This window comes from Argiope bruennichi, chromosome 9, assembly GCF_947563725.1.
Source record: "Argiope bruennichi chromosome 9, qqArgBrue1.1, whole genome shotgun sequence".
In the NCBI taxonomy this organism is placed as follows: Eukaryota; Metazoa; Arthropoda; class Arachnida; order Araneae; family Araneidae; genus Argiope; species Argiope bruennichi.
This window is the reverse complement of record NC_079159.1, coordinates 65663678-65690012: the sequence shown is the minus strand read 5'-3', so window position 1 is coordinate 65690012 and position 26335 is coordinate 65663678. Positions and strand designations below refer to the sequence as shown.

General features: G+C 29.4%; 1 long non-coding RNA gene across 2 annotated transcripts in view; it reads left to right on the top strand.

The window, feature by feature from the left end:
* Positions 1-19232: 19232 nt before the first annotated feature.
* Positions 19233-26335, top strand: part of LOC129984614 (uncharacterized) — a 45312-nt gene continuing 38209 nt past the window's right edge. For both annotated transcript variants that reach the window (XR_008785507.1, XR_008785508.1), the window contains exon 1: positions 19233-19452. This is a non-coding gene — a long non-coding RNA (uncharacterized LOC129984614). The remainder of the gene's footprint in view (positions 19453-26335) is intronic.

Genomic DNA, 26335 nt, shown 5'->3' with positions numbered 1-26335 from the left:
TTATTTCATGGAAAGTACATATTTGATATTTCATAGAATGTGCATATTTGATATTTCTCATTTGATGGAATGTACAAATTTGATATTTCTTATTTGATACAATGTACATGTTTGATATTTGTTTTTGATAAAATGTATATATTTGATATTTCTTATTTGATAGAATGTGCATATTTGATATATCTTATTTGAAAGAATGTACATATTTGATATTTCTTATTTGGAAGAATGCACATATTTGATATTTCTTATTTGAAAGAATATACATATTTGATATTTGATAGAATGTACATATTTGATATTTCTTATTGGATAGAATGTACATATTTGATATTTCTTATTGGATAGAATGTACATATTTGATATTTGATAGAATGTACATATTTGATATTTGATAGAATGTACATATTTGATATTTGATAGAATGTACATATTTGATATTTGATAGAATGTACATATTTGATATTTGATAGAATTTACGTATTTGATATTTCTTATTTAGTAGAATGTACATATTTGATATTTCTTATTTGATAGAAGGTACATATTTGATATTATTTATTTAATAAAATTTTCTGAAAACCATATGATTGGATATCACTTCCTTAAAGAGTATATCTGCACCCATGTATAGTTAATATTCACAGAAAAAGTAAACAGCAGCTTTAAATAGACAAGTTTTAATCTACCCATTAAATTCTATTACTTATTAATATAAATTCGATTGTTTTTTCCTTAAGAATAATCACTCTTTCCTTATAATACTCTTTCGTTTATTAATAATCCTGATAGAAATGTGATCCCCATCAACAGGAGGGTGTGTGGCAAAAATTAAATACATTTTGTTACTCCTTATCTGAATCACCGTTGCATAACAAACTAATTTAGCTAATGGCATACTCCCTTCAGTGTATTTATGAACGTAAGCCCTGTTTATACTGCTTAGTTCTGCGATAACGGGATGACTGGGTGTAGTTTTTTTTTTTAAGTGTATTTATTAGATGAATCGCATGCTAGTTTCTAAAAATTTTTAACATATCAAGAGAACTAAAATTTCGAAATTTCTGTATCCCTAAATTTGAAAATTTTCAATTAAACTTGGAAATGGGGAAAAGTTAGTTTCAAATGCGAATACAGCCTGCCTCACTACAATTATCCAGTTCAATTTTTTTTTGTTAGAATATTTTGCAATATTATAGAAAAATATTGAAAAATTACATAATTATTACATTTTTAAGGGGAAAATTTAATCATTTTGTTTTTTATTAAGTTGAACACATATACATTCTTTCATGGTATCTGTTCACTCTAATATTGGATTGCGGGTTTATTTATTTATTTATTTTTTGAAAGATACATTTTAAAAATATTTATCTCAATTTTCTCACTACTTTAAGCATCTTATTTCTAATAACTTTGAGTTTTGAGACTTCGGAATATTATTAATTAAGCACACTAGTTCCTTTTTCAAACATAAGAAATTCGTTATAAAAAAAGACAGCTTATATTTTAGAAGAGTTAATTTACAAAAGAGGGTTAGCTGATTGCTATTAATTAGGATTTGTACAAAAAAAATGATCTCGGTTCTTTCTTACTTGAGACTATACCCTTTATTTAAACATAGCATATGCCTCGGATATTCAATTTGTCATGCTTTATAAGGATGGAAATTGAACAGGAGTATTGAGGCGATCACCATATTTTGCTTAAACGGACGTTTTGGACGCTTCGATATTGAAAGAGCTAACATTTGAAGTCCATTCTTCTATATAGGTTAAACACCCTCCACTTTTTCAATATTTTTTATTGTTTTCTCCCTTTTTCGTTTTCTATGAATATTTAAAGAATTTAAAGCAATTAGAAATCAATATTTCTTTCATACCAGATAAATGAAGACCTATTATGTTCTATTCGTATGACAATTTAAAAGTGTAAGTAATAAGATGTATTTTGAATCTATTTAGAAATCCATGGCAATTCTATTTTTTAATAGAAAAACATCCACTAGCTGCATTATTAGTCTGAACTAGGTGCAAAGGCGTGACAAAAATTAATGTGGTATGCAAATGTTATGGTTCTACCTTCTGACTTTGCTTTAACCAGAATTATTCTAAGACCTAAACACTTATGTTAATTTTATATGTGATTTGATCAGTGTGATTAAAAAATACAATCAGTTGAAGATATTGATACATTCAAAGATAGGATCACAGATATTATGCTCAATGTGACAACCGAAATGTTGGATAATATGTGTTGGACAATAATACTATATAACCGTCTTTACAATATATCGAAATAACCATGCGTCAAATTATAAGTTTTGTGGAGTAATTTTTTTATAATCGGAGAAAAACGTTATGACCATTTTGTATTGATAAATTACTAATTAGCTTAATAATGAAAGAATTTATTTATAATGATACACATAAAGAAACAATACTACACTTCTTTAATACGAGAAAATTTTTATTGTGGAGTTGTTGAACTAAATTTGTTCAGTCGAACTCATGGAGTAATAATAAAACTAAAAATAATATATTGCATTCGATTGTTATTAAAATGGTGGCAAGGATTGCCTCTTTGATATTACTCCACTAGATATTTTTTCTTTTAGAATTGCGTTAAAGGCTGAGTGTTTGCAATCTCGGTTGATGATATTGGTACATTGAAAGTTAGGATCACAGGTATTATGTTTAATGTAATATTACTCCACTAGATATTTTTTTCTTTTAGAGTTACATTAAAAGCTGAATGTTTGCAATCTCAGTTGATGATATTGGTACATGTAAAGTTAGGATCACAGGTATTATGTTTAATGTGATATTACTCAACTAGATTTTTTTTCTTTTAGAGTTACATTAAAGGCTGAATGTTTGCAATCTCAATTGATGATATTAGTACATTTAAAGTTAGGATAACAGGTATTATGTTTAATGTAATATTACTCCTCTAGATATTTTTTTTTCTTTTAGAGTTACATTAAAGGCTGAATGTTTGCAATTTCAGTTGATGATATTGGTACATGTAAAGTTAGGATCACAGGTATTATGTTTAATGTAATATTACTCCACTAGATATTTTTTTTTCTTTTAGAGTTACATTAAAGGCTGAATGTTTGCAATCTCAGTTGATGATATTGGTACATGTAAAGTTAGGATCACAGGTATTATGTTTAATGTAATATTACTCCACTAGATATTTTTTTTATTTTTAGAGTTACATTAAAGGCTGAATGTTTGCAATCTCAGTTGATGATATTGGTACATGTAAAGTTAGGATCACAGGTATTATGTTTAATGTAATATTACTCCACTAGATATTTTTTTTACTTTTAGAGTTACATTAAAGGCTGAATGTTTGCAATCTCAGTTGATGATATTGGTACATGTAAAGTTAGAATCACAGGTATTATGTTTAATGTAATATTACTCCACTAGATATTTTTTTTCTTTTAGAGTTACATTAAAGGCTGAATATTTGCAATTTCAGTTGATGATATTGGTACATGTAAAGTTAGGATCACAGGTATTATGTTTAATGTAATATTACTCCACTAGATACTTTTTTTCTTTTAGAGTTACATTAAAGGCTGAATGTTTGCAATCTCAGTTGATGATATTGGTACATGTAAAGTTAGGATCACAGGTATTATGTTTAATGTAATATTACTCCACTAGATATTTTTTTTACTTTTACAGTTACATTAAAGGCTGAATGTTTGCAATCTCAGTTGATGATATTAGTACATTTAAAGTTAGGATCACAGACATTATGTTTAATGTGAAGTCGAAATGTTGGATAATATATGACGAGAATCGGAATACTATCTTCACATTCTTCGAGCTACCAAGTGTATCCTCACTTAAATTTATGTAAAATTTTATAAACGTCTTCACAATATATCTAAATAACCATATGACAAGTTTTAATTGTTTATTTTTAACAATAATGTTTTGAAATCAGAGAAAACAGTTAATGATGAAAAATTATTAATTAATTAATTAGTTATAGCAATGCACAAAAAGAAACAAAAGCTGTTAAGCTTCATTTATACAGGAGGGGGGGAGACTATCCATATCCTCTCTCTGTTTTTGGGTACAGAGCAGTAATGGAATCAGTCCTAAGTCGAAATGACGTAATGCCAGAACAAATTCTTGAATTTCTAACAGCATTCTACAGTGATAGCCAAAAGCAACGCACAAAAATATTTTAGTGAAAGGTTAAAGATATTATTAATAAATTCCAACAAATATAATAACATTTCATAAAATTTTCAAATCAAATACATTATTTTATACTAATTTTCCGCTTCGTATAATATAATTATCCACATCCTTACTTTTAAAAATTCAACAACCAAATTGTAAAAAAATCGCCTGTGTCTATACTCATTTTATTTTCCACAATTAATATGTTGAAATGTTAATAATAGAAACTTAGAACTATAGTTTTTGAGACCGAAATTTTGGAGACAGTTCATCCAAGATTTCTGGATTCAGTTTGGTTATTGACCTACAGTAGAATGCCGATTCACTTAACCTAATCCGAAACAAAGATTGACAGTTTTAAAAATATGATGAAGAGAAACAAAGGAAAGAAAGAAGTTTAAATGAATTTACAAGCGAAAAATAAAGAAACGATATCAGACAATAAGTATTTTTGTTTTTTATCATTTTATATTACTTTCATCTATCTAAAATATCAATGCAACTTTGATTAATAATTATAATATATCACTTACAATTATTTATACATTTTCTGTAATAAAGTCATTTTAAACACTTTCATTTAACTTGACATTTTTCAAGCTCCTAACGATAAAATTCTGAACTTCGAGTTTTCATTATTCGCCTAATACGTTGAAATTTAATATTTTTTATTATATGTTCTCGATAAGAGTATACTACTTTAATATTCTCAATCGTTTATTTCCACTTAATTATCAGTTAATCGAATGTTTTGATTAAATTTTGATTCTATGCTCGTAGCGCCATCTCGTAGTGAATTTGAAAAAAAGTAATAATAATAAATTATAATCAAGGAATATTTAAAATTTATGCAGTTTTAGTAAACTAATGTAAGTGTTTTTAAACTACTTTTATTATCCATTATAAATAATTATCCATTATAATTTTGCTATTCATTTGCTGAATAAAAATTATTTTAATATTTTCTATATATGTCTATATGTGTCTATATATATATCTATACGTGTCTATATATATCTATACGTGTCTACATGTTCTATATGTGTAATATTTTCTATATGTTTCTATATGTGTGTCTATATATGTCTGTTTCCTGTATGAAAACATCACTGAAAAAGCTTTTAAACTTGCTTTAGAAAAATATCTTTCAAACAATTAATTGTATATGTAAAACATCCACCAATGTGTTTTATTTTCCGAACACAATTTCATTTTTTAAGGATTCAATTATTATTATTTAAATGAAAAATCATTAAGAAAACACGTGAATGTTTTTTTAAGCATAAACGTGCTTGCAAATCACGTAATAACATCGCATTACATATTGCGTAAAAATTGTTTCGAAAACTAATAATCAATTTAGATTATGTAAATTAATAAGCAAATGATTCTCGCTAACTTCCTGATTCAGCAAAAAATGTATTCATAAGGATATTTCCCTGCTTTCTGAACAATTCAATAGCAGTCTTATAACGATAAGCAGCTATTTGAAATTTGAACTTTTTATTGCATTTGATTATTTATTCAATAATTTTGATTGTCTCATGTATGGAAAAAAACATGAAGCATTGTAATCATTAAAATATTTGACCTTGAAATTTTGATAAATCTTCACGTGTCTTCACTTTCCTTGAATCCGAAATAAATCATATGTAATAGAATATTTCTCTGCTTTTTCGTGTATTTATGAATATGTTAACCCTTTTCCCTCGAAAAATGACTCTCTTCACCACACGATTTATTGCCACAACTCGAAAGGTGACTCATCAGTTTGTTTGGTGCGGAAAATCGATAGCACGGTGATAACTATTGTTTCTTTATAAAAACTCAAAATGCATTTGAACGACAGCGTGTAGGTTTAAAGATTAATAAAGTGTACGAATATAAAAGTTTTATACGCTAAATTATGTGTGTAATCATTTTAAGTTAAATTCACTAGGAGCGTTACAAAACGGCTCGAGTTACTGGTTCTTCAGCGCGAAAACGGCCTCCAGGGTAAAGGGTTAATTTAACAACTAGATGAGGAAGAAATGTAGCATTTCGCAAGGGATAGTCATAAAAAAATGGAAATTATAATAAATGTTGAATTAAATTTGTCTGCGGAAAAACGATCTGATCCTTAAAATATATTCTGTTTTTGACATAATATATATCCTACCTATCTCATGATATATATCCTGCTGGCATATCCCATCTGGAAGGATACCTCATATGTTTCCAGCTTATGGCTGTTTATCTCTTCCCCGGAGAGTACATTAAGGCTATTATCTCCCATCCTATTACCGCCACTTGCATGACGAGACGATCATCATGTAAAACGGTCAAAATGGCTGATCGCTGAATCTAGAACTGCCATATTCGGTACATTGTTATTCTTGAATTGAAGATGCTTACTACGATAGATTTTTTTTTAGTTAGACTTTAAATTGAAAAGAAAGAAAACAGTATCAATATATTGATGACTTTCTTTAATAACTTCGGAGAATATCATAACACATAATTTGCTTCTACACCACCTTTAAAATTCAACACATTAGTTGCTTTTTTTCAGTAACGTTAATTTTATTTCCTTACAATTTTTCCCCTAATTTTAATAAAACTTTTACAAATATTTGTAAATATATTTTGCAACAATATTGTTCACTGTTTAATTATTGGATTCATACTGGAGTGTTATAATGAAATAAAATGCGGTGGAACTTAGCTTAACAAGCATAATTCGTACCTGAATCATTAGTTATGAGAAACAAGCAGAACAATTTTTCCATAGAAATCCATGTAAAATACGACAATGCGTTCCTTTCTAAAAAAATACTCAAACAAATTTGTAACATTGTAAATTATTTATAATGCATGCTTTCTTTACGAGAAATTGTCTAAAGACATTTGTCTTTGGCTATGCTTGAAAATTTGATGGAAATGGGACACAGCATTACTACTTTATAAATCTATAGAGCACATAGCTCATGGGTGATGATGCGTTACAATATACGAATAAAAATTTCCAGTGCTTTCAACATCTTCCTCATTTCATTGGAAAGTTAGTGTTCTGTTGAGTCTATTAGTTCTTATTCTCCTGTCAAATTTCCTCTACATTTTACTAGAGTGCAATTCCATAAGCTCTTCAATCCATCATCTAACTTCCATCGCTATCTCCTCTAGCCCCATAATCTTGGTTAGTGAACAGTGGTTCAAACTCCTCCAAGTTGCGTCTGACAACACTATCCGATCAAAGCTTTTTTCATCCAGTGATAAGAATTATCTTCACATAAACCCTCAACTCAGTTTAGTTGTGCCCAGGTCATTATCCCTAAAAAAATAATTTTTATGATTATGAATAAATAAATGCGAAGCACAAAGTCACTGTTAAATATCTTGATATTCAGGAAGTAGGTTCCATTGATCAATTAAAATGACACAAAATGTAATGAAACAAATACATTATTGTAACTTGAAATAAATATCATGCTTACTATTGAGTTATACTTAAACGTAATTGTTGTCATGTTAAGACACTTCTCCAAACAGGGTTTGCATTTAGTTTATCCATAAATGATGTTGGTGATGATAAGCAAATGACAATCGCGTGTTTCACAACGAAATCATCCTGGAAACTCTTGTAAAAGAATATTGCTTGGTTTGAAAAAAAAATTTCCAGCAAGCTAGAAAGTAAATGTATATTCCTTTACATCTGAGTTCCTGTCTGGCAACATAAATTGATGATGTTAGAAACAATCAAAATTTGAGCGCGAAAATCACTTCTCAGACCCAAACTTTTAAGAAATTCCAATTATCGGAAAACTAATATTATCGAAATTATCGAAAAGTTGTTCGTCTTAATAAGGCTCTAATTTGGCTAATTGAGTTTATTTTTCTATTTTTCAATATTAAGAAGGTTATAGCGAAATGAACAAAACATCTGCGATGGTTTTTTCCCATGTTATTTTGTTTACACGTGCAATGTGGTGAAAGTTCGAACAAATCGATAAGTAAATATACTCTTACAATTGTCGCGCAGAAGCGAATTCATTTGTGAATAGGTCTTACTTTCTGATTAATCCGTGAACGTAACAGTGTGCAAAAAATTGTGAAAATCATTTTTTTTCAGACTATATACAGTTTGCGACTTATTCACTAAAAGAAATGCAATAGTGAAAAATAGCACTCATAAAATATCAGAAGGAAATGTAAGTTTATTATAATTTTTCTAGAATTTTACTTCTGGCCTTTATTTATTAATTTATTATTTATTTATTTTAATGATATCATATAACCCATGGGCATAATATTGCTTTCAATTTCAAATCAATCTAAATATTGTATATTGCAACTAAAATAAAATTGAAATGCGTTAAAATATTGAAATGACACAGATTGCAAACATTTTTCATACTTCCTGCAGTGCATAGCATGTCTAAAAGAAGTCGTTTTATGAAACCTCATTTACAAGGAGCTTTTCTTATTTAAAGTCATTCATTTAAATTCAGAGTTAAAATTTAACCTCATAAGAGGAGACTTTGCATCAAAATTTTCATATTTAAAATCAATAATTTAAATTCAGAGTCAAAATTCGTCCTCCTAAAATAATACTTTGTGTCAAAATTTCCAAAATGTGTGCTCATTCTGATCATGCTAAAATGGAAAAACAAAATAAAAAGCATTAATATTTCATGATTGCATGAATGCCTAATAAGTACTTAATGCAGTTCATTGAAATGTGAAATGCAAAACGTTTTTAAGACTTTCACTTATGCGCATTAATTAAAATGCTGATTCTTTTCTGCACATCGCTTGACTTCGTGAACCGAATTTATTACTTTATTTATTTTTTTAATGTACAAGTTAAGTACTAGTTACGTTGATGAGTATTTGGATGTATTTTGGCGTTTTTCCATTATAATTTCCAAAAATAAATCCCAGCAAAAATTATTTTTATCATCTTAAAATCATCTTAAAATTCAAAAATTATTTTTTAATGATACTAATTTTATATAACATGTATTCTATTTATAATTCTAACATGTATTCTATTATAATTTTTTTTTTTGTACGTTCTATTAATATTTAACTTTATAATCGATATATGGTGAAACATTTCTGAAGTCTTCTCACTTTTGAACAATTCTGCTCTTTCCTATACTATAAGTGGATGGATAAAACAGTATTCAGAAATATTCAAGAAATTCATAGTACAATGAACAAAACAGACTTTTAAAATAATGAGTTTTACATCGTTCAAAATTTGAAGTTAAAAAATATTTTGCTGAAAAAGCCATTAAAAAGTCAATTTGTCCTCCTAAAATAATACTTTGTATCAAAATTTCCAAAATGTGTGCTCATTCTGATCATACTAAAATGGAAAAACAAAATAAAAAGCATTAATATTTCATGATTGCATGAATGCCTAATAAGTACTTAATGCAGTTCATTAAAATGTGAAATGCAAAACGTTTTCAAGACTTTCACTTACGCACATTAATTAAAATGCTGATTCTTTTCTGCACATCGTTTGACTTCGTGAACCGAATTTATTACTTTATTTATTTTTTTAATGTACAAGTTAAGTACTAGTTTTGTAGATGAGTATTTTGATGTAAAATTACTTTATTTAATTTCGTACTTGTGAACGAAAAATTTGGTAGTGTCAAAAGTAATGAAAGTTATTTTTTAGAGATATTTTCAAGCAATTAAAATTAAAACGCTTTCATTAAAAAAACTGTTTAAACATTAAGAATATTAAATTTTAAAAAAATCATATTTTCCCAAAAAAAATCGATTTTTTAACTTTTTTAAGCGGATGTTCAATGTTTATAAATGCAATAATCTTATAAATGGAATAAAAAGGTAATGAAATACAAAAGTAATAGAATAAAGAGGTAATGGAACAACGAAATAAAAAGATAAGGAACTGTTCATTTATACCTGATAAAGTTTTAATAATAATTTATTAAACTGTCGATGAGTATTTGGATGAAATATTACATTATTTAATTTAAGTAGCATTAAAACTCCCATAAATCCAAATATAACATTCAGTGCAACTTTTAAAAAAATAGATTCGGAAACAAAATTCAAACGCTTTCATAAAAAATAAAAAAAAATGTTCAAACATTAAAAATATTAAATTTTGAAAAATTCATATTTTCGTAAAAGAAAATCGATTTTTAACGTGTTCATCTAACTTAAGCATCTGCTCATATTCTTATTTTCAGACTCCCGCATATGAGCGTTTTGTTCTGCGAAGTCAAATAAAGAAAAGTTTCATACTTTTTTTTGACTAGTTGAAACTTAAATTTTTCCCGGAAGTACAAATTTCGCAGCAAAATTTCATAACAAATTTCACTTATCAGAGTCATTTGTTTTACACAGTTATTTATTTATTTATTGCATTTAAATTCTTCCAATGTACAAACTGCCAGTCGGTTCAACACTTTGGTTCATTTGGTCCAAAATTTGATACTGGTCTTCACTTTCGATGCTAATACTGTGAACAAAATTTCATTTATCTAGGTCTTTACGTTTAGTAGCTATCGAGCACATTTAAATATAGACAGTCCGACAAATTTCCTTTGAACGGATTTCGTTCAAAATTTGGTATAAAATTTATATAAATTTGATCTGCAGTCCACATACTAAATTTCATCTCTATAGCTCAAAATATTTTTCAGTTATGTTGTCCAATAATATTCTTTCCGAACTCAGGGAGTTCACAAACGTGGTTATTTGTCAAAATCTCAAGTTCGATCTTTTCAACGATTACAATACTTTCTCTTTATATACCTCGCATACGAGAAAGTTAAAACGAAATTTTCAGTCAACCATCATTTTTATTGCTTAAAAAGCATAATTATTTCAAAATATCAATTCAAGCCCCCTTACTCAAATATCTAATGAGGTTTGATTTGTGATAAATATGATATAAAGTTTTAAATGCTTTCCTAAAGGAAATTTTAAGAAGGAGATGGTGCTGAAATGTTATTCTCCTGACGTCAATTCAAAATCACGATCTAGGTACTAAGTAGTCGCCCTATTGTTTTAAAATGAGACTAAAACTAACTTAAGAAAATTTATAATTACAATTGTGAAAAGTTTATTAACTCTATTATTACTAGAAAGCCCCAAATATCCGTTCCACGAAATTACGGCAGAGGCCCGAGTAGCTTAGGTTGGTACATTTTTACAGGATAACCGAGCATACATTTACTTAATATACCTCAATTAAGGGAGGTCCTCTTTTGTATATCAGATCCTTGAAAACACGGAATGTTACTGAGGTTTTTCAGGGGGTAGAGAATTTTTTTTATCGGACGCTCCTGTATTCTGAGATACATAAACTCAGAATAATGGAACGATTTCACAAAGCAATTCGTAGGTTAATTTGCAAAGTTTAAAAAGTTTTGACCAAATTTTTAAAGCAGTAAACAATTGGAAAAGGCTTCAGTGACTGTTAAAGGAGCTGTTAATTTTCAGAAATAATTTGTTTATGTTATAAAACTGAAAATGCGCATGCAGGTTTGTTACAAGAATCCCTCTCTCTAACAAGGTACAGTAACGAAAATAAATTTGAATATGTAATTCCGTGACCCATTTTAGGTCTATTTTATGGTGTATTTTATTTTTAAAGGTAATGGGTATTGAAAAATAGTTAAATAAGAAGAATAACTGCGACCAATTCTAAAATAAAAATCATCATCTGAGCGAATTAAAAGTATTCCTTTTTCGGTGAAGTTACGGGCACGAAATATGCGAAGTTTTCAAAACAATTTAACCAAGTTTTGAAATAAAATGGTAAGAAATGAAATAACATAATTAATCATTTCTACTAATAATACGGATTATATGTGAATGTTGGCTCTGTATAGGCAATTAAGCTACCAAACTTGGAAATTAAATACTTTGATAGCAGAAATGTGCATCTCGGAGCAATCGATTATTTTAAAATTCTAATTAGCATTTTAATTAATTAAAAACTAATTGAAATTTTGGCGTTTTTTCATTATAATTTCCAAAAATAAATCCCAGCAAAAAAATTTTTTATCATCTTAAAATTCAAAAATTATTTTTTAATGATACTAATTTTATATAACATGTATTCTATTTATAATAATTTTAAAAAATATATATATTATAAAAGTATTTTACAACAATTGCTGAAATGAAACTCAAATTGTTTGCATTTATGCTACTAATTTTTCGTCCAAACCTTTTCTTCGATAAGTGATAATCAGGATATAAAGATTCTACTTATTTTTTCATATTGAAGAGGTTTCGATTTTTTTTTTTACGTTCTATTAATATTTAATTTTATAATCGATATATGGTGAAACATTTCTGAAGTCTGCTCACTTTTGAACAATTCTGCTCTTTCCTATACTATAAGTGGATGGATAAAACAGTATTCAGAATTATTCAAGAAATTTATAGTACAATGAACAAAACAGACTTTTAAAATCGTTCAAAATTTGAAGTTAAAAAATATTTTGCTGAAAAAGCCATTAAAAACAAGTTACAAAATATTTGCGTGAAAATTTTGTTCCAAGTGGTTAAAAAAATTAATTGAAATTTTTAGCAACCATTTTATTTAGACAAAGCAACTGGTCGCCTAAGGCGGCTAGTAATGAATAAAGAAATCGTTTCAATCTATTTTAGGCGAAACTGGGCAAAAAAGATAGCCTTTCATAACTCTAAAATTAATTCATTCCATTCTTACCTCAAATTTAATAACAATCCATCATTTACTATTACGAAAAAAATTCGCTCACCAGAAAAATTTTTCATTAAGTCTTTAATGATGGTAAAATTAATTAGCCTTTATTTTCATCAGGCAATGATGTTAACATGTCATTCTAATTTTAAGAGCCACTGATTATAAATGCAATCGAAACAAAACTCTTTTCATTAAACATCCATTGACTTTTGTTGAAATAAATTTAATTAAGGAACTCTCGTGCAATATCTCATTCTGTAGGCTTTTCTTCACATTTTGTAAACCGAACAAAAACGCACGGCGAATGATTTCACAGGACAACGGTTCGCTCGAATTGCCCTTGTAACACTTTCTCTCACACCGCATGTTATTTCCGAAAGACTCGCATTTCGCAAAGAAAAATAACTTTCTTTATTTTATTTCTTATTTCCATCTTTTTCCTCCTCTAGAGGATAATGTACCGCAAGTCGATTGATTATTCTAAAATATCCATTTCGTAATCGGAGGTTGTTTCCCATTTGTTATTATTTGCCTCTGAGGTAACACAAGTGATTAAGTTTCAAAATTTTGCTGTCACATTGAATGTCCAGGAAAAGTTTTCGACTTCTTCACAAGGTAATTCTTCTTTTTTCTGGTGGAGAAAACGGAGATGATTAACTTTTTAAGTGGCCGTTTGTAAATAAGATGGGATCACTGTCAGCTGTAGTGGACACGTGAATTATTTCTTCGGACGTCCTCTAAGAAACGTGTAGGACAAATTTTACAGGCAGTGGCGCTCTAGTCGCTTTATTTGTCTACACTACGCCATTGTTTAGAAATGTTTGAATTTATAACACAGATGAAACATTTTTTTCTGTAAAATTCTGATTTTTCTCCTCTTTAGAAAAGGATGTGACTGGATTTAAACCTAAATGCTATTTAATTTTAAGTTTAAAATTATATTCTAATTTAGAAAGTAGCATAAGTTAAGGCTGTTGATTCGTTTCTTAATTGTGATTCAAATCTCTTGCAGTTGAAAATATATTACATAATTTCAATCTATGTTCTTATTTCTCTATATATATTTATTATATTATTTCTTAATCTATGATATTATTTCTTAAAACCAAATATTTTCTAATCACTTGAATTGAAACTGCACTTTATCTTCTGAATTTAATACCTTTGAGGGGGGGGGAGGGCTTCATCTCGAAAGTGGAGATGAGAAGATTCAAGCATGGTGATTGGATCTCTTCGTCCTGGTGGGTACAGAAATGGTACGGGATTGGTTATTTTCTATCAATGATGGAACATGCTTCCTTTGAGAGAGGAAGCTGTATTGTGCGCGTGATGGGCTTTAGGACTCAACCGTAGTACCCGCCAATTCAGATCTATCCGAATGCCATCGATCGGGGAAGAATAGCATATCGTGATTATCTTATGAATTGCGTGAGTTTTCGATCCTCAGGCTTCTCAAAATCTACAAGCTTGCTCAGTTAAATTTCAGATAATCCCCCTTTTGAATCTATAAGTTTTGAATAATTTTGAATTGCTTATTTGTTTGCTCTCTGCCATTCCATTTTGGAGTTGTCCTTCGCTGGTCAAAGAATTTTAAAGGCATCTCTAAAAATTGAACCTTTAGTCTGATAATCAATCATAAAGAATAATGAAATCTTTATTTAAAGAACACATCATCTGTCCTTTCTTAGAAAATGTATTTCATACATACAATATTAGGGAAATTGTGAGGTTGGTGTACGGTGAGAAGACCATCAGGTTCAAAAACAAATAATGACGCTTTCTACCAAAGAAAACAGGAAAATAAAGGCAGCAAACACAGCCGAGGCATACACTAAAAATAGCACTGGCAAAAATCAACAACAAGCTTACAAATAGGGGATTAAACAGAAAAGAGCTCAGGTCATCTCAAATAATAAGAGAGCTCTCCCTACGATCAGCGCTTTAAAGAGAGAATCCACTAGACTCACCCGCTTCACCACTCTCTTGTTTATATAGTCTACATGACAGGGTATCGAATTTTCGGGAAGGATCTACTGATCTTGGTTTCTAAAAGAATTGTCACTATATATTGCACTTTTGGAAACCACCATTTTTTGCCAAATGATCGCCAAGATCGAATTTCATTGACGGCATCTATTAAATATATATATATATATATATATATATATATATATATATATATATATATATATATATATATATATATATATATATATATATATATATATATATATATATATATATATATATATAAAAATCTCTTTTCATTATAAGACTAAAAGAGCTGAAAAGAAACATCACAGATTCATAATACTACTAAGTCAATCTGTTAGGTCATACATTTTGATTCTAATTTGCGGATATTTGACAATATTTTGTGAATGTTGATGGTAAATAAAAAAAGTCTAAAAATTCAATTAAGAATTGTTTTTCGTTTATGTAAAAATTTTTTAACTGATTAAGAAATCACCATTGTTAGCTCATACAAGGAAAATGATGTTGATTTTTATTTTACATTGCCGATATTTGGTAATATTTCGTGAATTTTAATGGTAAATAAAAGTTTAGAAATTGGATTAATTATTGTTTCCGATCAGTTAAGAAGCTTTAAGATTACATAAGTAAACATTATGATTTTCGCTGTTTTCAATGTTAGCATTGAAATAGTCAAAAAGTCTAACATCTTTACTAATTGTTGAAAGCAGAAACTAGTTGAAAACCGGTCAAGTTATCTGATCTTTGAGACAAAACCATTTCGTAACCGAAAGTCATTTCCCATTTGTTAATCTTTCCCTCTGATATATCATAAATCATTAAAATTCAAAACGCAGCAGCCGCATTCATTGTCCAACTTATTATTGTTGTTGTTTTCTTCCTTCACAAGGTAAGTAGTCTTTTTTCATGTAGAAAATAAAGATGATTATTTTAGTCGTCATTTATAAATAAAATGGGATCACTGTCTATTGTAGCAGACACGTGAATTATATCACTAAAAGATCTAGAAAAAATCTAGCTTAATACCACAGATAGCGGCTTAGAAATCAAGATGGTTTGCCTGTGTTACACCATTGATTATAAATAGATAACATTTATTTTAAAATACTTGAAAATGACATAAGAATGACCTATTTCAGGAATTCAGATAGAACGCTGGACTTAGAAGATGAAAGGCTCGATTAGAAAAAAAATTAGTCAATGCATATAAATATATATTTAAAATATATATAAAGAGAGAGAGAGAGAGAGACTAATTTTTTTTCTAATATACATAAATTAATTTTTTACTACATATACATTTTTGAGATATATATATATATATGTGTGTATGTGTGTGTGTGTGTGTGTGTGTGTGTGTGTGCGTGTGTGTGTGTGTGTGTGTGTGTGTGTGTGTGTGTGTGTGTGTGTGTGTGTGTGTGTGTGTGTGTGTGTGTGTGTGTGTGTTGGAATAACTTGAACCGCTACAGTTACAGACTTGACTGAGCTCAAAAAATGCATTTTTGACATCTGCTTGGCATTTTTGGCCTGTCTGTTTGTGAAAACGATATCACAGAACGCTTTAGATAGGCATACTTCTTGATTTTTTCCCCTCTAGCTACTCCAGTACACGTGAACACGATAACAAAAAAACAAAATGTTAGGTAGCTAAAATGTGTTACATAGGTTTTAGCACCTAAAATAAGCGGTAAGAAATACGTTAATCTACATCTCGATACAAGAGCTGAAGAGATCGAAAATTCTCCCTACAGTGATTTTACAATGAAATTTTGATAGGGATTTCTTTGACAAGTGTAGACTTAGGAACCGGATTCTTACGTATCTTTAAAAGAATGTTGTAAGCGTTACGGATTTTTATCCCTTCATGTTTGAGTTTTAAGAATATTTAGTTTAAGGGGGAAAACTTTCTTTAAAACTAAGAAAAAAGCCAGAAGAAGCATTTTCCTTTCGACTTTCAGATATACTGGCATAATCTATACTTAGATATGTGCTATATGCTTCGTAATATAGTGAATACAACAGTTTTATTTATTATTGAATTTTGATTACAAGAATGCATAACAAATTTCATTTATCCAAGATGTTGCGTTTTTCATTTTTGACTTTCATATTCATGAACATACAGACTGATAGATAGACAGCCTTTTCACGGATTTGGTTTGAAATATAATACAAAACAGCAATTATAAACATATGATAAATTTAATCTGTCTAGCTCTTTTAATTTTCGTATTATTATCCCCACACGGAAATGGACACAGATACAATTTTCCTATATGTATGGATTTCCTTTAAAATTGGTGCTATTTTGGTGGTATATTGGTACAAATTTGGTGCTATGGTAACAATTTAAATTTCATTCGTTGCGTTTGAGTTAACGTATTGCGCCGATTTAGCTCTAAGAAAGCTGAAAGATAAAGGTAGATTCCTTTGTATCTAAGTTAATATTTCATGAATCCAATTTCTGGCAAAATTAGGGCTCGAAAATCACTTTTTAGCGCCTAACTTCTAAAATATTACAAAAGTCGTTCGTCTTAATGAGGCATCAATTTAGCAAATTTAATTTCTTTTTCTACACATTAATATTAAGTAAGTTTTAGCGAAATGAAAATTTCCACCTCCCATTATTTCCACCTACTTTTGAGGTAGACAGCTCATTTACGAACTCCGAGGTTTCTACATTTCTAACAGCATATTCCAGCATTTCTAACAACAGCATTCGGTGACGATCGACAGAAATTTTCCTGAAGTCGTATCATAAGAACCATTGCAATAGGTTGTCTTCCTATAGGAATCTACTTAAAAAAAATGTGCTTGTTTTTATTCTGTTTGATGTAGATTTAAAACGTGATGATTCGTCAATTTCTCCAGTTTGAATTTATTGAGAATTGCAACATTTTTCTTTTGTATACTTTATACACTGCAAAGTAAAAAAATTAAGGAGCCCTTAAACTTTTTAACTGCATTTTGCCTATGAGAAAATAGTAAAATTGAGCGGAGAGTCAACGGCTCTCTGGTGCTTTAATCGCAGGGCCCACTTGGGAGCAATTGGCCCAATCGGTTAAAAGCCGACCCTGAAGACAAAGTTATCGGTGACTCAAAGCAATTGTTTTCCACTAATTGTACCTCACCCTATCATGAAGTTCGCTTCAGATTTAAATCCCTTTGAATAACAAATTAATGCTGTCCAATAAGGCGTTCCATATCCAATAATTAATTAGTTATTAATTAAATATTAATTGTTAAAGTTCATCTTATGTGTTAATGCACCTTAAGACTAAAAATGTATTTTTGCCGGCGTCCTGGCATAGGGGTAGTGCGTCTTCTCCGTGACCTGGGCGTCCTGGGTTCGAATCCTGGTTGGGGCATGGTTGTTCTTCATCTGTTCCATCTGTGACATGTGTGAATGTGCCCCCCTCCCCTGTAAAAAGGGGTTGTGCAAGCGAATGTGATGCGTGAGTAGCAAAATCGTATTCTTGGCCCTAGTTGGTGCTACTTAAAAAAACAAGAGACGCTCTCTCTCGGCTTAAAATCGCTGAATTCAAAATCAGCTGGCTTGTACATGGCAAGTGCTATCAGAAACAACAACAACAAAAATGTATTTGTGAAGATGAAACTATAGTAAGATATCTATTTAGAACATAAAATATTTTTGTTTGATTTTTAAGAATGAGATGACGCTATTTGGTATCAATAATTTTAAAAAAAAATTATTCAATTTATTGATTATTTTGACCTTGGTCTTAATGATCTGCAACACTGGATATCTTCATGGCCATAATTGTAAAAAAACGTCTTATTGTTGTAAAATATTTTTTGCCTCAGACAGTGCATCTATCTCTAGAGAATCGATTCTGAAAAACAGAGAATTATAAGTTTTCTGAAATAACTTATCATTTGGTGTTTTATATTTTTGACTCTCTCTTTTTCATACTCTCTCCCTTTTATATAAGGAGAGAGTATGCACCGAATGTTATTTTATATATGAATTATATAGTCACTTTTTTTTAAGCTACGGCTGTATAATAATTTATTTTGTGGCCTACTATGGTGCTCAATTCTAAAACATATAAAAATAGCTTATTAATAAATAATAATAAACCAAGATTAGTAGGCATGAAAGCTCATTATTAGCTTCATCAATTTTTTTAAATAAAAACTGGTGAAATTAGATGGAATAAGATTTAAAAGTTCAATTTAGTATTGTCGTCGTGAAATTAGATTCGATTAGCTTTTTCTACAGAATGAAATGGCAACATCTGCGAATTGTGTTGCTTATGACAACACAGTTACCGCGCAGTAAAAACATTCTAGTAGACGGAATTTGTTGTTAATTTTCTTCTTGTAAATCCTTTTCTCTTTCTATCGCTCGTTTTATGGTGTGTTTTGAGCAACGAGTAGATATAAACATATTTGATACTCAAAGCCATAGACATAAGCACGTTTGAAACCCGACCTTAGATATCAATTACGTTCAATTCTACATTCAAAACAATGGCGGATGAGAAGATTAAGCTATTGAAAAGCAAACGATAAATGGTAAGTGTTTCTGTTTTTTGATTTACTGTCAGAATTGAATAATGAAGATTTGAATGATAATATAAGACGCAATGTTAGTCGCCTGACTGGTTCTTTTAATGAATGGATTCTTCTAGGCAATAGTATTCACGTTGTATATACGGATTCGGATTATGATATTGATATTGTTGAATGTGAAAAATATAAAAATGAAACAAAATTAGCTATTTACATAGAGAAAATTTTTTAATGATCGTCTTTCATGGTGTGCTAATAAACGTTTCGTCAAATTTTAGTATTCCGAATTTTTATAATGGTACGCCTGAAATAAAGGCAAATGCAATAATTTACATGTAAAAAAATTGTGTCATTTCTTCCCTTTATTGAAGAATGGCAGTGTTTTTGAGAGTGATTTAAATCATCATTAATGACAAACCGAGTCTTTTCGATATTGATAAAAAATGTTTTTTTGGGGGATGGGGGGCTGCGAAATTATTTAAAAGACTGACTAAAAAAATAGTTGATGGAATTAATGTAATTGCAAATACTAAGAAATTGCAAAAGATATTTTGGTTGATTTATACAAAAATAAGAACAGAATAATCCAGTTTCGTCTAAACATTTTGTAAAATTTGATGGCATTTCGCACTCCAGCACTTTCAATATTAAATAATTTATATATTGAGTACAATAAAAGAATACAAGCTTTATGCATTGTTGGTGAAAATGTTTAGAATTACATATGAGTTTTATGGCCGAAAATATTAGAAAGTTTTCCACCGGTAATTGCTCGATTTATACAAGAAAAACTTTCGGAATGTATTATCTCTAAAACATCTGACTTTTTAAGCAAACGAAGCACAATGTGTCATAACAACTGAGTAAATTTAAAGCAATATTTCTGATTTAAATCTTTTACCGATTCCGAAGAATCCAGATAAGAATTCGGAATCGGATTCCGAAAGGAAGAAAAATTGGCACTCCGGGTAAAATAACATTTTGTGGTTCACTTTTTGTTTGTTTTGTTTGCTTGTTTGTTTTTTATTTATAAAGCATATAACTGTGCAATATATTGACTGTAACTAATATTGACGATTAAATACAAAAAAAAAATACTAATCGTTGCTTTTTGGGTTCTAATAAAGACCATAACAAGAAATCATATCTTAGAAAAGGAAGGGATTCTTGTACTATATGAAATCGAAAGCAAATCATATTCTTTCGTTCCAAGATATATGCCAATTATAATCAAATTTACCTTCAAAATGTGGGTCTTCGGTTCATCAAAGGAAATGAAAGTTAATAAGATGCAATTTAAACAACGGATATCCATTCAAGTTTATGTCGATACGTTTAGTAGTGGCAGAGTGGTCGACTGTTCACAAGAAGAAAAAGATACGGATATCCATTCAAGTTTATGTCGATACGTTTAGTAGTGGCAGAGTGGTCGACTGTTCACAAGAAGAAAAAGAAGTCATTCCAGTTTTATTGATACTTTGGAAATTCTCTTTTTTTCTGGTTCTAATATATGTTGAATATCAAAGATACATAAGCTTATTTGAGATTCAAAAATAATCTCACTCCTACAGGAATTCTTCGAAATTCTTTTTGAAATAAGCATAAAAAGTAATTAAATGTTAACTATTGAGTTAAACTTTCAACTAATCAGAGCTCTGAATCAGTTTTAATATATTTTAAATATGTCTTGAAAACGGTTTTGAACAAGAAATAGCTAGTAGTATTATCTCGCTTTTTTTAATAATACTTCTGAAATTATTTCAGACATAAGCGTAAAAGGTTATGTATTCACTATTGGTTTAAATACTTAGCCAATAGGAGAGTAATATATCAGTTTTAACACGTTTTAAATACTTGTTGAAAACTTTTGGACTTATCAAGAGATCTTTTAGATGTATCTATTTTATAGCTGGAGGTTATTTCCTATTTGTTATCATTTGCCTGTGAAGTAACACAAATAATTTGGTTTCAAAATGCCGCTGCCACGTAGAACGTCCAGGAAAAGTTTCAGATTTCACCGCAAGGTCTTTTTAAAGTAGGAAATCTGTATAATTAGTTTTAAGGCACAGTTTCTAAATAAGATAGGATCCCTGTCGCTTGATGTGACACGTGAAGAATATTTTTGGAACACCTTGAATTTAAGTGTGCTGAGCAAATACTGAAGGCAGAGACGTAGTAATTACAATGTTATTTGCTTTGATTATGCACCGGCGACTAATTTAAAATATAGAGCTTTAAATTCTTAAGCCATTTAGAACTAAAAAAGTTATTTTTTCAGAAAAATCGGAATTGTATAACAAGAGGATTTGTTTTTTAATGCTATTTTATTAAATTTTAGAAATTTAGACCTTTTTAAAACATCGTCTAGGATAGATTAACCATAATTTATTTAACTTTCGTTATATATTTAATTCTCATCCATCTAAGAATAATTTGTACATAAATGCTTATGAGGGTATTGGTTATGTAAAGGTATTGAAATTCAGATTAGATAGATTCATATATTAAATAGCAGATATAGCAGATAAAACTGCCATTAACAGCACTTTCAAAACAGCAGGAATCTAAGCTTTGAGGATTATACCGATGGCGATGAACTTAGTTGTTCCATTTGCTCTGGTAGATCTCAAAGATTGCCGAAGTAAAAAAGCTAAGTGAATTTTAATTCATTTAGCTGAATTCCGTTTGATAAATATGTGTTTTAATAAAATTAGCGAAGTTTAGATAAAATTTGCATTAGTATTTGCAATAATGTTTGGGAAGAATTTAAGAAAAAATAACATTTTTTATCCTTATTCACAAACTTTTAGTCCAAAACCACAAGGTGCTCTCCATAAGGTGTGTGTGTGTGTGGGGGGGGGGGGGATAAAGCAAAGCAGATGAATTTTTATACGAAATTGAATATTTAAAAAGACTAGACGCCAAAGAAATGTTTGCATTACGCACCTAATTTTTGAGTTTCCTGACGTCTATTTTGTGTACTAAACATTATGTGTCTAGTTTCCTGACGTCTATTTTGTGTACTAAACATTATGTGTCTAGTTTCCTGACGTCTAATTTGTGTACTAAACATTATGTGTCTAGTTTCCTGACGTCTATTTTCTGTACTAAACATTATGTGTCTAGTTTCCTGACGTCTAATTTGTGTACTAAACATTTTGTGTCTAGTTTCCTGACGTCTAATTTGTGTACTAAACATTATGTGTCTAGTTTCCTGACGTCTATTTTCTGTACTAAACATTATGTGTCTAGTTTTCCGACGTCTAATTTGTGTACTAAACATTTTTTGTCTAGTTTCCTGACGTCTAATTTGTGTACTAAACATTATGTGTCTAGTTTCCTGACGTCTATTTTGTGTACTAAACATTTTTTGTCTAGTTTCCTGACGTCTAATTTGTGTACTAAACATTTTTTGTCTAGTTTCCTGACGTCTAATTTGTGTACTAAACATTATGTGTCTAGTTTCCTGACGTCTAATTTGTGTACTAAGCATTTTGTGTCTAGTTTCCTGACGTTTTATAGATATCATTAGAATTCGGATAGTCAGACAAACAGGTTTCTCGTGAATAGATTTCATTCAAATTTTAAAGAGAATTTGTTATAAAACCCACACACCAAATTTCATCTGTCGAACTAGAAGTGCTTTTGAGCTATCGTGTTCATAGATAAACAAACGAACATAATCCCAAAAATGTGTTTTCGACCTCAAGAAGATTTCAAATGTGACGGTTCGTCAAAATCTCGAATTCGATTTTTCGACAACACTTTCTCATTTATTTAGTGTTGCTTTTAATCGGGACGTTTACTATAATTAAACTAAACTTCTCATTTATTTAAATACGCGAGAAGGTAAAAATGATTTATTTTAAATTGATGAGTAATCTGTAGATTATATATATGTCACGTTGGCTTGACTGCGTTTGTGAAAAACAATTAGTTGATTAAATCTAAAAGTACAGTCATCAGAATTTGCAGATATAAATACAGGAAAGAAATATTGATTCTTGTTGATTTGAATTTCAACGTGCTTCAAAATTTTATCGTCGTTCCATTATGCAACAATTGACGTAAGTGAATAGTTAGTTTACTTTTTTTCCAGTTAAATCATAATCATTTCCTCCAATTATAAGAATTTTGACGTAAAGTTTCATAAATGTATTCATTTTTCTTTATTAAAAGATGATTTAAGAATATAAAACCAGTGGGGGTGGTCTTCCCAAAACATTCTCGTATATTCTGTAATAATTTTGCTATGCATTGGTGTCCAATAGTTATGGAATATTAACTCACGGCGTGAATTCAGTATTTTTCCCTTGATGAGTTGCCTATTAATCCCACGTTTGAGGTTAAAAGTGTCCAAAAATCGAATTTGTGCTTGAAAAAAAAACCTTTTTATACCGATTGAAACAAAAATTCGACACAAGATAACAATTGTACTCAAAAATTCTCATACCGAATTTGATACATTTAAGTCGCTACGTTTTTGAATTATCTCTTTTGCGTACTTCAAAAAGTAGAGACGACACAGGCCAACATATTGTTGGATTTGATCCAAAATTTGACATGTGTCTAAACTATAGATATTAAATCTGTGTACAGAATTTTATCTAAGTTTCTTCATTTTGTGATTATTGTGTTAATTTATTTTCGGACAGACGGATTTCCTCTGACAAATTTTCCCAAAATTCGACAAAAATCTGCAAATTTGGTATATACTGACCGTATACTGAATTTCAAATGCCTAGTTCAAAACGTTTTGGAGTTATCTTTGTCACAGACAGACAGACGGACATTTTCTAAAAATGTGCTTTTAGAGCTCAGGACATATAGATTCGTCAAAATTTCGAGTTCGAATTTAATCTGTGTACTGAATTTTATCTAAGTTCCTTCATTTTGTGATTATTCTGTTAAATTATTTTCGAACAGACGGATTTCCTCTGACATATTTTCCCAAAATTCGACAAAAATCTGCAAATTTGGTATATACTGACCGTATACTGAATTTCAACTGCCTAGTTCAAAACGTTTTTGAGTTATCTTTGTCACAGACAGACAAACGGACGTTTTCCAAAAATGTGTTTTTAGAACTCAGGAGTGTCTAAAACATATAGATTCGTGAAAATTTCGAATTCGAATTTTTTGACGATTATTATACTTTCTCTATTCTACGTATCCGAGAAAGTAAAAATTAAACTGTTATTGATTTCTGAACAGAGTAAAACTTTTATTGCAAGGATAATAATTTTTATTTAATGTATTTGTAACAATGTATGAATTCCATAGACAAATACGGATTTTCTAGAATATTCTTGATTTTAAGAACCATATTTAATTCTAAACTAACAACTTCTGAAAATTGAAAACCTTCTCTTCTCTTTGTGTGGTTACCAAATATACAGTTACAAATCAACAGATTATTAACACGCATCACTGATGCGTAGAAATAATCTTCACTATTTCAATTAAATAATACTGTCTGATTTTTTAAGTATTGATTTGAATAAATTGAATATTGTCATTTAATAATATCCAAATGTATGAACATGTCCTTCCATTGTGTCTATTCTCACGTGCCTAAAATTTTGCACGAATTCGATTATCACGAGGAGGACCGATTCTTCTCTGAATAATTTGTCGATTAACTATTTCGTCACATGTTTTCGTCAGACTTGGTTATAATGGCTTAGATTTTGAGTCTAGATAGTCGGTAGTTTTACTGTTAAAATCGTGATTTTAAAATAAGTCGATCATTTTTTAACCATTATTAATCCAGTTGAAGGAAATGGATCTTACAAGGTTTGCGATCAACTTGCTTAATAATTACAGCTTCAAGGTATAATAATTGAGTGGGAAAGGAAATATATAATGAAAACAACATAATGTCTTGTTGAACAACATAATGTCCTATTCTTATTGAAAGCTGTGGTATGCGAGTATTAGCATGTCTTAAATTTTAATCGTTGTGGTGGCATTGAAGTATCATGTCATATCAGACAAGTCCATTTTTATAAGATAGGTGAGATAAATATAGTCGTCTTACTTATATCCATGTTATTCTTTTTTTCATTTGCCAGCTCTCCATTTCGTACTTTCTTCATCTCATCAAATGTGCTAGTTTGTTTGAGGTGAAAGGTCACACTTCTCGTAATGGGCGGATCTTTATCTTATTTATTTCAATCTATTCGTGAGAGTAGATGATAATCTTGAAGAGATATTCGATTCTTTTCAATATTTTCACCATAAACTCAAGAGATTTTTAAGAATGCCGTAAGTCACGTGAAGTGCGTTTTCAAAGTGCAGTTTCAAATGGAATCTTCTGGAATACCTTAGTTTTCGTTAACCTTCTAATCGCATTTTTCTTCGAGAAGCATTGTTTATTCCTATTTACTATTCAAAGTGGACCTCTATCTTAAGTTACCAGACATTTTTAAAGTTCAACCGAAAGCTCTTAAGATATTGAAAGAGAGGATAATGACATGGAGGAATGAAGACGAAATCTGAAATGTTGCTTTGCAGAACTTTTATGCAAAATCTTATTTTTTTTTTCATTTTTTAAACATTTTTGGCTTTTAATTAAAATATTTTTATTCCATACATGATTTCTGCAATCGATTTCTAGTAAAAATGCAAAAATATAAGTAGTTCATAAGATTTTTCAAAAAATTCATCTCAAACGTAGTCACGTATCTTAAATGGCTCTACGATTCTAACTTACTGGAGTCGATTTTTATTATTATTACTCTAACATGTAGGATATGAAGGTCAGTGATTTCAAATAAAAATTGTAAGATTAAAAATTTTAAGATAAATAAAAAGACATTCACTTCAAATGAATACATCCTACGGCTTAATATATATCAAGTAACTCATCGAAATCCATTATTTT